General features: G+C 42.8%; 1 pseudogene; it reads left to right on the forward strand.

Annotated features, from left to right (window-relative positions):
* Positions 1-13,326, forward strand: part of LOC117192330 — a 122,240-nt pseudogene that overhangs the window by 8,074 nt on the left and 100,840 nt on the right.

Genomic DNA, 13,326 nt, shown 5'->3' on the forward strand with positions numbered 1-13,326 from the left:
GGTCCCATCCCCTCACTTTTCCGCCACTTTGTTTGTGTTACAAAGAAAAAAAGAGGATAGAGAGGACAAGCAAAGATAGACAAGTGAGACAGATACAGATGTACGACAGCTACGATAGGCGAGGAATGCCTGTAAATAGGGAAATAAAATGGATTGGTTTGTCCGTCCAAGAGGACCTGAAAAAATGTTCACCCTCGGCTGAATGATGGATAGAACAGATTCAGATTTCATGGAAATTTGAGAGCACACATTCCTCACAACAGATAGGCAATCAATTTTTGGTGACATTTAACTTCGACGCGGATTTGGCAAAGACCATAAATTGCCGCAGTAAATTAATTGTTGCGAAATGGTTAAATAATACACTCGTATGCATCTGACCATAAATTTCCGAAGAGCAAAGCAGTGCAGAGCGGAGCAGAGGTGATGTTGGATGTTCTATCAAAAGTTTGCCATCTCTACGACGAGTGGTTCCTGGTAAAACGGCGGAGAAGATTTGCGCCCGGAGATACGGAGCGGGGAACATGTGTCCGTCCAGCGAGGGTGGGGTTGATGTTTGATCTATTCAAGAATTAGGTATTCCTGCTGCTTGCTTGGGGGCTTAGCTGAACTCAACGGGCGCTGTGTTCAAGGTAAGGCGAAAATTTTCAATTAAATGAAATGAAAATTTCATGAGCTCTTCTTGGCCCCGCGCTCTCAGGTGCGTTGAACCTACTACTACCACTACTACTTCTACCTTCTATCTAGTCTCCTAGTACTACTCTTTCAGTGTGGCAATAAAATGTTGTGTGGAAGGAATCGTAGAAAAAAGAAAACGAAAACGGGTTCGCATTCGGATTCATTTTGGGCCCTCTCTTTATTCCGCCTCTCTTATTGCAGCTTTCGATTGTTCAGAGTAATTAATCGAGTAATCGAGAAGGAGGAAGGCAGCGCGCGAAGATGTATTTTGAACGCAAGCAGGTGCGCAAAAAATACTAGAAAATACTACCAGAGTACATTCCGAAAAAGTGCACACTGCAAGAGTGAAGAGCGAAAAGAAGTCCGCTCTGAAAGCCTGAAAACTCAAGACCCACTGAGTCGGGGAGCCATACACCCCAGAAAGCGGTAGAAGGAGAACTCGAACTCCTGCCTGACGGAGGAGCTGGAGCTGTAAGAGAAGGCCAAGCCTTTCTTTCAAATTTTTGTAACATTTTGCCAGGGACAAGTCGCTTGTCCCCAGCCAGAGAGAGCGTGTAAGGATAACGGCCACAAAACGGCGACCGTCGGCTATCAAACGATGATGAAACGACGCTGGTCGAACAACGGGGGCTTCCTGCGCGTGCCGGAGGAGTCTTCCTCGGAGGTCACGTCCTCCTCCAACGGCCTGGTGTTGCCCTCCGGCGTCAACATGTCACCCTCGTCCCTGGACTCGCACGACTACTGCGACCAGGATCTATGGCTCTGCGGCAACGATGCCGGCCCCTACGGCAACAGCAACGGCAGCGGTGTCGCCCAGCAGCTGCAACAGCAGCAGCAGCAGAGCGTCATCACCCTGGCGATGCACGGCTGCTCTAGCACCCTGCCCGCCCAGACCACCATCATTCCCATCAACAATGGCTCCAGCAATGGCTCGAATGGGAATAATGGTCACTACGTTCCGGGTGCCACCAATCTGGGCGCCCTGGCCAACGGACTCGGCCTGGTCAACGGTGAAGGGCTGCTCAACGGAATGCAGCAGCAGCAACAGCAGCAGCAGCAGATGCAGAATGGACACGGGCTCATCAATTCCACAACGCCCTCGATCACGGCCCCCCTGCTTTTGCAACAGAACGGTCTGGGCGGCGGAGACGGCGTCAATGGAATGGGCCTCAATTCGCATCATCACACAAATGGCAATTCGAATGGCCTCCTCGGAGGTGGCAACATCGGTGTCGGTGGCATCGGTATTGTAGGAGGTGGAGCAGGTGGCGGCGGTGGCATGGGCATGGCCATGCAGCACACACCACGCAGTGATTCAGCAAATTCCATTTCATCAGGTGAGTTTCCTCCATAGGGTTCCATAATAATGAGAGAATTTAATACCAAATATACCGAAATTTTACAACAAAAATACCAAAAAATCCTAGAGTTTTTATAAAAAAAATTGATAAAGAAATTTTCTGTAAGAAAAATGATAAAAATATGAGAAAAATACTAGAAATACCATTTTCAAAATTGAAAACTTTTTGCCAAAACTAAGTTTGTATTTTTTAAGAATATTTTAGTCCGTTATTAAGTCAAAATTTGTGATGGATGGATAAAGAAGTGGAACTTTTAAAAACCAACAAAATATTTGAATATTTTGGGAAAATACTAGAAATTGTCTCTGAATTCTTTGGTATCCCAGTTAATTTTTGTTTTCTTAATAAAATATTCCTATTCATTCCTATATTCATATACTACTATATGGTATTTTTTGCGAATATTTCGGTTCGTGCAGGCGAATTCCACAAATTGTTGTCAGGGTTTTTTATTTCCTTTTTCATCTATCTACAAGCAGGGATTGTTTTCTGTTTTCTTTTGTCGAGAGCCACCAACCACGCCCATCTGTGCAGTACATTGCACTAATTATATTTTATTACACGAAAAGCATTTTATGAGGCATTTTTTTTATGGTATTTCTTGTGATTCCTCATCTCTCTCCCTTTCTCCTTCTCCTTCTCTCTCTGTTTCGTCTTGATGAGTGGACGAGAGGTGGATGGGATGGTGGGGAGAGTCTTCAAAGTCAGTTTTCGTTTGTCGGAGAGGGGGAGGAGGGGGGCAATCAACACACGGATACACTCAAAACAGAGAGGAGGAGGAGGCATGTTCATGTGCATGTGCATTGTTGTTCGGTTTATGAGCAGCGTCATGGAACACACACACACACACACACAAACACGAACCAATAAACACACACACACACACACAGACAGACACAGACACCGGCAGAGCCATGTCCTACGGATGGGAGCTACGGGAGTATAAGGGCGGGTTTTAGTGGCTGTTGCTGTTGCTGCTGCTGTTGCTGCAGCCCGGGAGCTGAAGAGGGACTGCAGCGCAGCTCGATTTCGAACCTACCTCAAGTTGTTCTATATTTAGGGCCTCCCCGCAGCGAACGAGAAACGCAACTGAAGCGACGGAGAAAGGCGGGTCGAGGCGAAGGAATTCTTCTCCATCTTTTCCATCTTCCGCCTCTTTATACTCGTTTTTCGCCCCTTTCTTCCCCCCCCCCCCCCCCCACCGTCACCCGGTCTGGGTCTTCGTTTCGTGGCAGCCTTCGGTTGCTGTGGAACTGACCTCGTGCCAAATGCAGCACTGCCCGGGGAAACCAGGTCAGGTCGGGTCAGCTCCTCTCGGGACTGGGACAGGGACAGACAGAGGTCAGGGGTAACAAGATTGCATTTGCATATGCATTTCGACCCAAATTGTGCGGTTGCGTGGGAGTTCAAGGACAGCAAACAAACAGAATCTGAAATCGATGCAGGCCAGGCGCTGCCTCTGTGTCTGCGACTGTGTGTGTGACACAGTTTCCAAGCGTTGGCCCGGGAGAGGGTCATCTCGGAGGAGGAGGAATAGAGCTGCCTTTCGACGGGGCTGAGGCTGGGTTAAGGCTAGGTCAGGGGCAGGATTTAAAGGTGTTGACCAGTACAATGTCGAAGGATAGACATATTTAAGTTGGAAAAGTGAGAACATCTTTTGAAAAACCATCTACTGTGGGCGCCAAAGGCTACATTTTGCTTGTCTGCTAAAATATCTGGAACTATTATACATATGTACATATTTTCGTACCTTTAAGAAATTCAATGAAATATTTAGACCCCCTACAGGTGCACTGTTCATCGAAAATTGGGTTCATTGATAGTTTTTCTTGGGGCCTTCGAAATTGCCTCCAATTAGGTCAAACCAAAACTAGGGCATGCATCCTTGTGATCCAGGCCAGCAACAAAATGTACCGCAAGGACAAACTGAACCGAGCCGCTGTCGATGTGCACATGCATGTCTCTATCTCTGTCTCTCCCGCTACGTGCCTGTGCGAAAATTATGACAAGCTCTAGTACACGACCTTAGGCAGCCCCTGAAAAAGACGGCTGCTGTGGCTGCTGCTAACTGCAATCCGAGACAGCAACAACAGCAACATGTGTGTGTGTGCGTGCGTGCTCTTTGAACAACTGTTCTATTTCGCTTCATTTCGTTTCGTTTCTGGAGATACGGGTTGTTTGGTTTGCTGCTGCGATGCGAGCTTGTTTGCATTTCTTTTGTCCAACTTTCTTGGAGGGGGTTGCTGCTCGATATTTTTCTATAACATAATTTGTGCCGAGCCGTGCCGTGCTTTGTGTGCTGGCTGGCTGGCTGCCCCGATCCTAAAGCTCAAGGACAGCAACAAGCAACAAATAAAGGTGGAACGGCAGCGGCAGAGCGGCCGAGTTATACAATGGCAAATAATTTAAACAAAATATAGTCGGGGGTACTCGGGGGGTATTCGTAGTATTTGTGTGAACGATAAAACCAGAACGATAACGCCAGTTGACAAGTTTTTGCTTGCACTTCGCCTCACACTCGTGCAATTACCCACCTTATACAAGTTAATTTTATCCTTATTCGAAGGACAAAATAAAAGATTATTTTGATTCTGTTCATTATCGACATTATCGCAGTCGCGACGTCGAAGACGGGGTGGGGGCGATGGTTTCTCGTGAAGTGCTGACTTGAAGTGGAGCGCATAAGCACTTCCAGAAATACAATGTTTCGGTTCTTGTTTTAGGCAGGAAATGGTTTTTACTTTTTGTGTAAATTGTGACATAATTCTTGCGCATTGTTATTACAATTGGGTAATAAACTATTGGGCAAGAATTTTTATACCCTTTCCTGTTTTAATTGGAAATAAGAGTATTGAACTCTTAGGGTGTTAACTCTTCCCCTCTTATTTCATTTGTCCTCAAATTAATTTTTAGAAATATGGTATGTTATTAAATTCAAGATTTTGGTTTGTGTTTGTTGGTATCTTTGTATCGGTTTTGATTTTGATGTCTGGTATTTCTGGAGGAATGTTGAGTATCACTTTTTGTGGTTTTCGACACACATGTGATATTATGATCAGTATTATTGCAATTGTAAATAGCGTAATAAGAGTCATACTATTTATTGGGAAGTGAGTTTGAAGAAAGTTTAAGTGTTTCGTATTGTTGATGTGAAGTTCATCGAGTGCTTTGAGAGAAAGTATTTTTATGCGTTTTTCTTGCAATGGGCCTACTTGTACCATTGGAGTTTGTGGTTTGGTTATAGTTTTGTGAATGTTTGTAAATTTCTTTTCGTTAATGTTTATTGTATCGTTCCAGTACTTTAGTAAGTACGTGCCCCTTAGTTTTTCATAGCCGTTTTGCCATTTTATTGTTCCGTTGAAGTTATTTAGGAGGAGTGAGTCGGAATCTATTTCTTCTATAGGTTCGATGTGTTCTGCATTGCTGTAGTTACACGAGGAATCTTTCCCTATCAATAATCTACTAATACAGTTATCGTGGTTTAAGTTGATTACATTATTTGTTTTGCAAATTTGTACGTTATTGTAGTCTTTACATGGTTTTTTAATTCCGGAAGTGTTCAATTTATTAATAGATATTTCTTGGAAAGGTAAATTAACAATGAGGTTTTTTCGGACGACCGGTCGAATAATGATATCTTTATAGGTTTCTTTTTCTAACTTAGGGATCTTAATAATATAGAGTAATGTGTTTTTATACCCGATACTCAAAATGAGTATTGGGGTATATTAGATTTGTGGTAAAAGTGGATGTGTGTAACGTCCAGAAGGAATCGTTTCCGACCCCATAAAGTATATATATTCTTGATCAGTATCAATAGCCGAGTCGATTGAGCCATGTCTGTCTGTCCGTCTGTCCGTCCGTACGTCTGTCCGTCTGTCCGTCCCCTTCAGCGCCTAGTGCTCAAAGACTGTAAGAGCTAGAGCAACGATGTTTTGTATCCAGACTTCTGTGATATGTCACTGCTACACAAATATTTCAAAACTTCGCCCCGCCCACTTCCGCCCCCACAAAGGACGATAATCTGTGGCATCCACATTTTTAAAGATACGATAAAACCAAAAACGCAGAATCGTAGAGGATGACTATATGTTTTAGAATGTAAGATCTCAACCAGATCGTATAATTATTATAGCCAGAATCAAGAAAACAATTTCATTCTTTCTCGCTCTGTCTCTCTCTAACACACAGGTTTCATGGTCGGTTTTGCCAATTGCAAAATATGAGTTCAAGGATCTCAGAACCTATAAGAGCCAGAGCAACCAAATTTGGTATCCACACTCCTGTGATATCGGACCTTGCCCGTTTCGTGTCCAAATTTCGCCACACCCCCTTCCGCCCCCGCAAAGGACGAAAATCTGGGGCATCCACAAATCTCAGAGACTATTAAGGCTAGAGTAACCAAATTTGGTATCCGCACTTCTGTTATATCTCACTGTAAAACGTATATCTCAGAATTTCGCCCCACAAAGGACGAAAATCTGTTGCATCCACAATATTGCACATTCGAGAAAAATAAAAACGCAGAATCATAGATAACGACCATATCTATCAGATTGCTGAATCTGGACCAGATCAGATAATTTTTATAGCCAATAGGAACAAAACAATTTGCAGATGCTACGCAGCGCCCGACGTGACGCTCAGACTGATTTTCTGTCTCTCTCGCGGGTATAACCGTAGAGTTGCGGTGTCCGCAGCAACTCACAACGTTCCCCCTCGTTATTATATAAAATTGAGACGTCTGCAAACTCAAGCATTTCTTCTATTGAATTGAGTGGGGTTAGTATTTCCTTAAAGTTTTCTTTAATTGTCTCTATTTCGTTTTCGTTAAGAAGGAATGTGTTTACTATATTTATTTTTGCCCATTGTATTGCATATTTTACATTGATTAGTTCTTCTTTAATAAGTCGGGTTTGAATTTGTAGACTAATGGCTATTTCGTTGCTGAATTAATTGTCTTTTTTATACCCGATACTCAAAATGAGTATTGGGGTATATTAGATTTGTGGTAAAAGTGGATGTGTGTAACGTCCAGAAGGAATCGTTTCCGACCCCATAAAGTATATATATCTTGATCAGCATCAATAGCCGAGTCGATTGAGCCATGTCTGTCTGTCCGACTGTCCGTCCGTCCGTCCGTCCGTCTGTCCGTCTGTCCGTCCCCTTCAGCGCCTAGTGCTCAAAGACTATAAGAGCTAGAGCAACGATGTTTTGGATCCAGACTTCTGTGATATGTCACTGCTACAAAAATATTTCAAAACTTCGCCCCGCCCACTTCCGCCCCCACAAAGGACGAAAATCTGTGGCATCCACATTTTTAAAGATACGATAAAACCAAAAAACGCAGAATCGTAGAGGATGACTATATGTTTTAGAATGTAAGATCTCAACCAGATCGTATAATTATTATAGCCAGCATCAAGAAAACAATTTCATTTTTTCTCGCCCTGTCTCACTCTAACACACACGTAGCATAGGCGGCTTTGCTTAGAGTAAAACATTAGCGCCTAGATCTCAGAGACTACAAAAGCTAGAGCAACCAAATTTGGTATCCACACTCCTAATATATCGGACCGAGACGAGTTTGTTTCAAAATTTCGCCACACCCCTTCCGCCCCCGCAAAGGACGAAAATCTGGGGATATTCAAAAATCTCAGAGACTATTAAGGCTAGAGTAACCAAATTTGGTATCCGCACTCCTGTTAGATCTTACTATAAAACGTGTATCTCAAAATTTCGCCCAACCCCCTTCCGCCCACACAAAGGACGAAAATCTGTTGCATCCACAATATTGCACATTCGAGAAAACTAAAAACGCAGAATCATAGATAATGACCATATCTATCAGATTGCTGAATCTGGATCAGATCAGATCATTTTTATAGCCAATAGGAACAAATCAATTTGCAGTGGCTACGCAGCGCCCGACGTCACGCTCAGACTGATTTTCTGTCTCTCTCGCACGCACTCTTTGTCGTGTCGTTTAATATTAGCGGCGTCTGCCGGAGGAGAGCCATACTGACTTAGTATCGGGTATAACCGTAGAGTTGCGGTGTCCGCAGCAACTCACAACGTTCCCCCTCGTTTTTTATACCCGATACTCAAAATGAGTATTGGGGTATATTAGATTTGTGGTAAAAGTGGATGTGTGTAACGTCCAGAAGGAATCGTTTCCGACCCCATAAAGTATATATATTCTTGATCAGCATCAATAGCCGAGTCGATTGAGCCCTGTCTGTCTGTCCGTCTGTCCGTCCGTCCGTCCGTCCGTCCGTCCGTCTGTCCGTCCGTCCGTCCGTCCGTCCGTCCGTCCCCTTCAGCGCCTAGTGCTCAAAGACTATAAGAGCTAGAGCAACGATGTGTTGGATCCAGACTTCTGTGATATGTCACTGCTACAAAAATATTTCAAAACTTCGCCCCGCCCACTTCCGCCCCCACAAAGGACGAAAATCTGTGGCGTCCACATTTTTAAAGATACGATAAAACCAAAAACGCAGAATCGGTGAGGATGACCATATCTTCTACAGTGCAAAATCTGAACCAGATCGTATAATGATTATAGCCAGAATCAAGAAAACAATTTCATTCTTTCTCGCTCTGTCTCTCTCTAACACACAGGTTTCATGGTCGGTTTTGTCAATTGCAAAATATGAGTTCAAGGATCTCAGAACCTATAAGAGCCAGAGCAACCAAATTTGGTATCCACACTCCTGTGATATCGGACCTTGACCGTTTCGTGTCCAAATTTCGCCACACCCCCTTCCGCCCCCGCAAAGGACGAAAATCTGGGGCATCCACAAATCTCAGAGACTATTAAAGCTACAGTAACCAAATTTGGTATCCGCACTTCTGTTAGATCTCACTACAAAACGTATATCTCAGAATTTCGCCCCACCCCCTTCCGCCCCCACAAAAGACGAAAATCTGTTGCATCCACAATATTGCACATTCGAGAAAACTAAAAACGCAGAATCATAGATAATGACTATATCTATCAGATTGCTGAATCTGGATCAGATCGGATCATTTTTGTAGCCAAAAGCAAGAAATCAATTTGCAGTGGCCACGCAGCGCCCGACGTCACGCTCAGACTGATTTTCTGTCTCTCTCGCACGCACTCTTTGTCGTGTGGTTCAATATTAGCGGCGTCTGCCGCAGGAGAGCCATACTGACTTAGTATCGGGTATAACTGTAGAGTTGCGGTGTACGCAGCAACTCACAACGTCCCCCCTCGTTCTTGTTGTGATTTTTCAAATCCGAGTCCTGTTTGTCAATATTATTTTGTCGGCTTATTTCGTATTGGTCAGGATTTGTTGTTACGTTTCTACCAAAGAATACTTCTAACGGTTTTCTGTTGGTTACTGAGTGTATCGAGAAATTGTACTCGTAAATGGCCTGATTCAGTAATTCTTGAAATGTGCTTTATTTCTGAGAGGGTGGAATGAAATCTTTCTACCTGTCCATTTACTGAGCTTTTGTAGGGTGGAGCTGTAAATATCTGAATTCCCAATTGGTCTTTCATCATAAACGTTATGGAAGCTGAATTTAAGGATTTTTCATTGTCAATTACTACATTTTTTGGTACGCCGAAATAAAACAGAATATCATGCAGGGATGGTTTTATATCTTCGATGGATTTGGATTTGATGATTCTTCCTTGGGCTAATTTGTAAAATTTGTCTATTTCTGTCAAAACTAAATTTCTTTCTGTGGAATAAATATCAATGTGAATAGTGTGACCTGGATATTGTGGTATTGCTGTTTCCACGATTTCGGGATTAGTGGGGTGTCTGTCGTATTTTACTTCCTTACAAATCTGACACTGCTTTACTATAGTGGAAATTTTCTGTTTCATTTTTGGAAAATAGAATTTTTCGATGAGTTGTTTTTAATTTTCTACGGCATTCCTGTGGGCCCTGTTGTGAACTTTTAAGATCTCTTCTTCTTGTTGGCTTTCGTTACTTAGATCTTCTACTCTACTTTGTGTGAATCTAACTTTGTATTGGAAGAAATTTGATGGGTATATTTTTTGGATTTGTCCCATAATATGTTCGGTTGTTTGAATTCCATTAATAACGGAGGGGTTAAGGTATTTTTTTAATATTTGTAATAAATCAGCTTCGGTGAATGTGTTTTGTGTAATTTAATGTCGATGAAATGTTGGAAATGGTATACTAAATTTGTAATTATTTTCGTTTCCTGGAATAATAAAGATTTGGTTTTTAAAAGCATTTATTGGTATTTCCATACTATGAATTAACCTTTCGGAGGAACTTTGGCTACTATGTTGTGTCGTGATGGAGTTTATCTCCTTGATTCTGGACAAAGAGTCAGCTACTACATTGGCTTTTCCTGGTTTGTAGATTAGCTGATAGTCGTACTCTTCCAAAAATGTTCTCCATCGTTTTATTCTCGCGTTTCCATTCCAATCGCTCATGGAATGGGTTAAAGGTTGATGGTCGGTGTAAATTTTTACCTTTGCTCCCCCATAGAGATAATTTCTCAAAGACTTCAATGACCATATTATTGCTAGCATTTCTTTTTCGTTTGCTGCATAATTTTCTTCGGCTTTCGAAAGGGTTCGGGAAATGAAGGATATTGGTTTGTCATTTTGAGCAAGAACTGCTCCTAATGCGAAATTTGAGGCATCTGTTGTGAGTTGAAACTCTTTATTGAAATCTGGGTATTGTAAAATGACTTCTGTCGAAATGAGGGTGTTCTTGAGTTTTTTGAAAGCTTCAATTGCCTCTGGGTCAAGGTGAATGATTTTTTTGCTCGAATTGTTTTTAGATACGCGACCATCTTCCCCTCTTAATAATGAGGTAAGTGGTTTGGCTAGCATTGCATAGTCCTTTATGAATCTTCTATAGTAACCGGACAATCCTAGGAAGGATCTGAGATCCTTTAATGTTTTCGGACAAGGATACTTGGAAATGGCAGTTTTTTCGATATCTGATTTTTATACCCGATACTCAAAATGAGTATTGGGGTATATTAGATTTGTGGTAAAAGTGGATGTGTGTAACGTCCAAAAGGACGCAGCATCAATAGCTGAGTCGATTGAGCCATGTCTGTCTGTCCGTCTGTCCGTCCCCTTCAGCGCCTAGTGCTCAAAGACTATAAGAGCGAGAGCAACGATGTTTTGGATCCAGACTTCTGTGACATGTCACTGCTACAAGAATATTTCAAATTTTTGCCCCGCCCACTTCCGCCCCCACAAAGGGCGAAAATCTGTGGCATCCACAATTTCGACGATACGATAAAACTAAAAACGCAGAATCGTAGAAGATGACTATATCTTCTAGAGTGCAAAATCTGAACCAGATCGTATAATTATTATAGCCAGAATCAAGAAAACAATTTAATTTATTCTCGCCCTGTCTTTCTCTAACACACACGTAGCATAAACGGCTTTGCTTAGAGTAAAACATTAGCGCCTAGATCTCAGAGACTATAAAAGCTAGAGCAACCAAATTTGGTATCCACACTCCTAATATATCGGACCGAGACGAGTTTGTTTCAAAATTTCGCCACACCCCCTTCCGCCCATGCAAAGGATAAAAATTTGGGGATATTCACAAATCTCAGAGACTATTAAGGCTAGAGTAACCAAATTTGGTATCCGCACTCCTGTTAGATCTCACTATAAAACGTATATCTCAACATTTCGCCCCTCTCCCTACCGCCCCCACAAAAGACGAAAATCTGTTGCATCCACAATATTGAGGATACGAGAAATCTAAAAACGGAGAACCATAGATAATGATCATATATATCAGATTGCTGAATCTGGATCAGATCAGATCATTTTTATAGCCAAAAGGAACAAATCAATTTGCACTGGCTACGCAGCACCCGACGTCACGCTCAGACTGATTTTCTGTCTCTCTCGCACGCACTCCTTGTCGTGTCGTTTAATATTAATGGATGTGTGTAACGTCCAGAAGGAATCGTTTCCGACCCCATAAAGTATATATATTCTTGATCAGCATCAATAGCCGAGTCGATTGAGCCATGTCTGTCTGTCCGTCTGTCCGTCCGTCCGTCTGTCCGTCTGTCCGTCCCCTTCAGCGCCTAGTGCTCAAAGACTATAAGAGCGAGAGCAACGATGTTTTGGATCCAGACTTCTGTGATATGTCACTGCTACAAGAGTATTTCAAAACTTTGCCCCGCCCACTTCCGCCCCCACAAAGGGCGAAAATCTGTGGCATTCTCAAATTCAAAGATACGAGAAAACTAAAAACGCAGAATCGGTGAGGATGACCAAATCAATTTGCACTGGCTACGCAGCACCCGACGTCACGCTCAGACTGATTTTCTGTCTCTCTCGCACGCACTCCTTGTCGTGTCGTTTAATATTAATGGATGTGTGTAACGTCCAGAAGGAATCGTTTCCGACCCCATAAAGTATATATATTCTTGATCAGCATCAATAGCCGAGTCGATTGAGCCATGTCTGTCTGTCCGTCTGTCCGTCCGTCCGTCTGTCCGTCTGTCCGTCACCTTCAGCGCCTAGTGCTCAAAGACTATAAGAGCGAGAGCAACGATGTTTTGGATCCAGACTTCTGTGATATGTCACTGCTACAAGAGTATTTCAAAACTTTGCCCCGCCCACTTCCGCTCCCACAAAGGGCGAAAATCTGTGGCATTCTCAAATTCAAAGATACGAGAAAACTAAAAACGCAGAATCGGTGAGGATGACCATATCCTCTACAGTGCAAAATCTGAACCAGATCGAATAATGATTATAGCCAGAATCAAGAAAACAATTTCATTCTTTCTCGCTCTGTCTCTCTCTAACACACAGGTTTCATGGTCGGTTTTGTCAATTGCAAAATATGAGTTCAAGGATCTCAGAACCTATAAGAGCCAGAGCAACCAAATTTGGTATCCACAATCCTGTGATATCGGACCTTGACCTTTTCGTGTCCAAATTTCGCCACACCCCCTTCCGCCCCCGCAAAAGACGAAAATCTGGGGCATCCACAAATCTCAGAGACTATTAAGGCTAGAGTAACCAAATTTGGTATCCGCACTTCTGTTATATCTCACTATAAAACGTATATCTCAGAATTTCGACCCACCCCCTTCCGCCCCCACAAAAGACGAAAATCTGTTGCATCCACAATATTGCACATTCGAGAAAACTAAAAACGCAGAATTATAGATAATGACTATATCTATCAGATTGCTGAATCTGGATCAGATCGGATCATTTTTGTAGCCAAAAGCAAGAAATCAATTTGCAGTGGCCACGCAGCGCCCGACGTCACGCTCAGACTGA

Source organism: Drosophila miranda (genome assembly GCF_003369915.1).
Source record: "Drosophila miranda strain MSH22 chromosome Y unlocalized genomic scaffold, D.miranda_PacBio2.1 Contig_Y2_pilon, whole genome shotgun sequence".
NCBI classification, from domain to species: Eukaryota; Metazoa; Arthropoda; class Insecta; order Diptera; family Drosophilidae; genus Drosophila; species Drosophila miranda.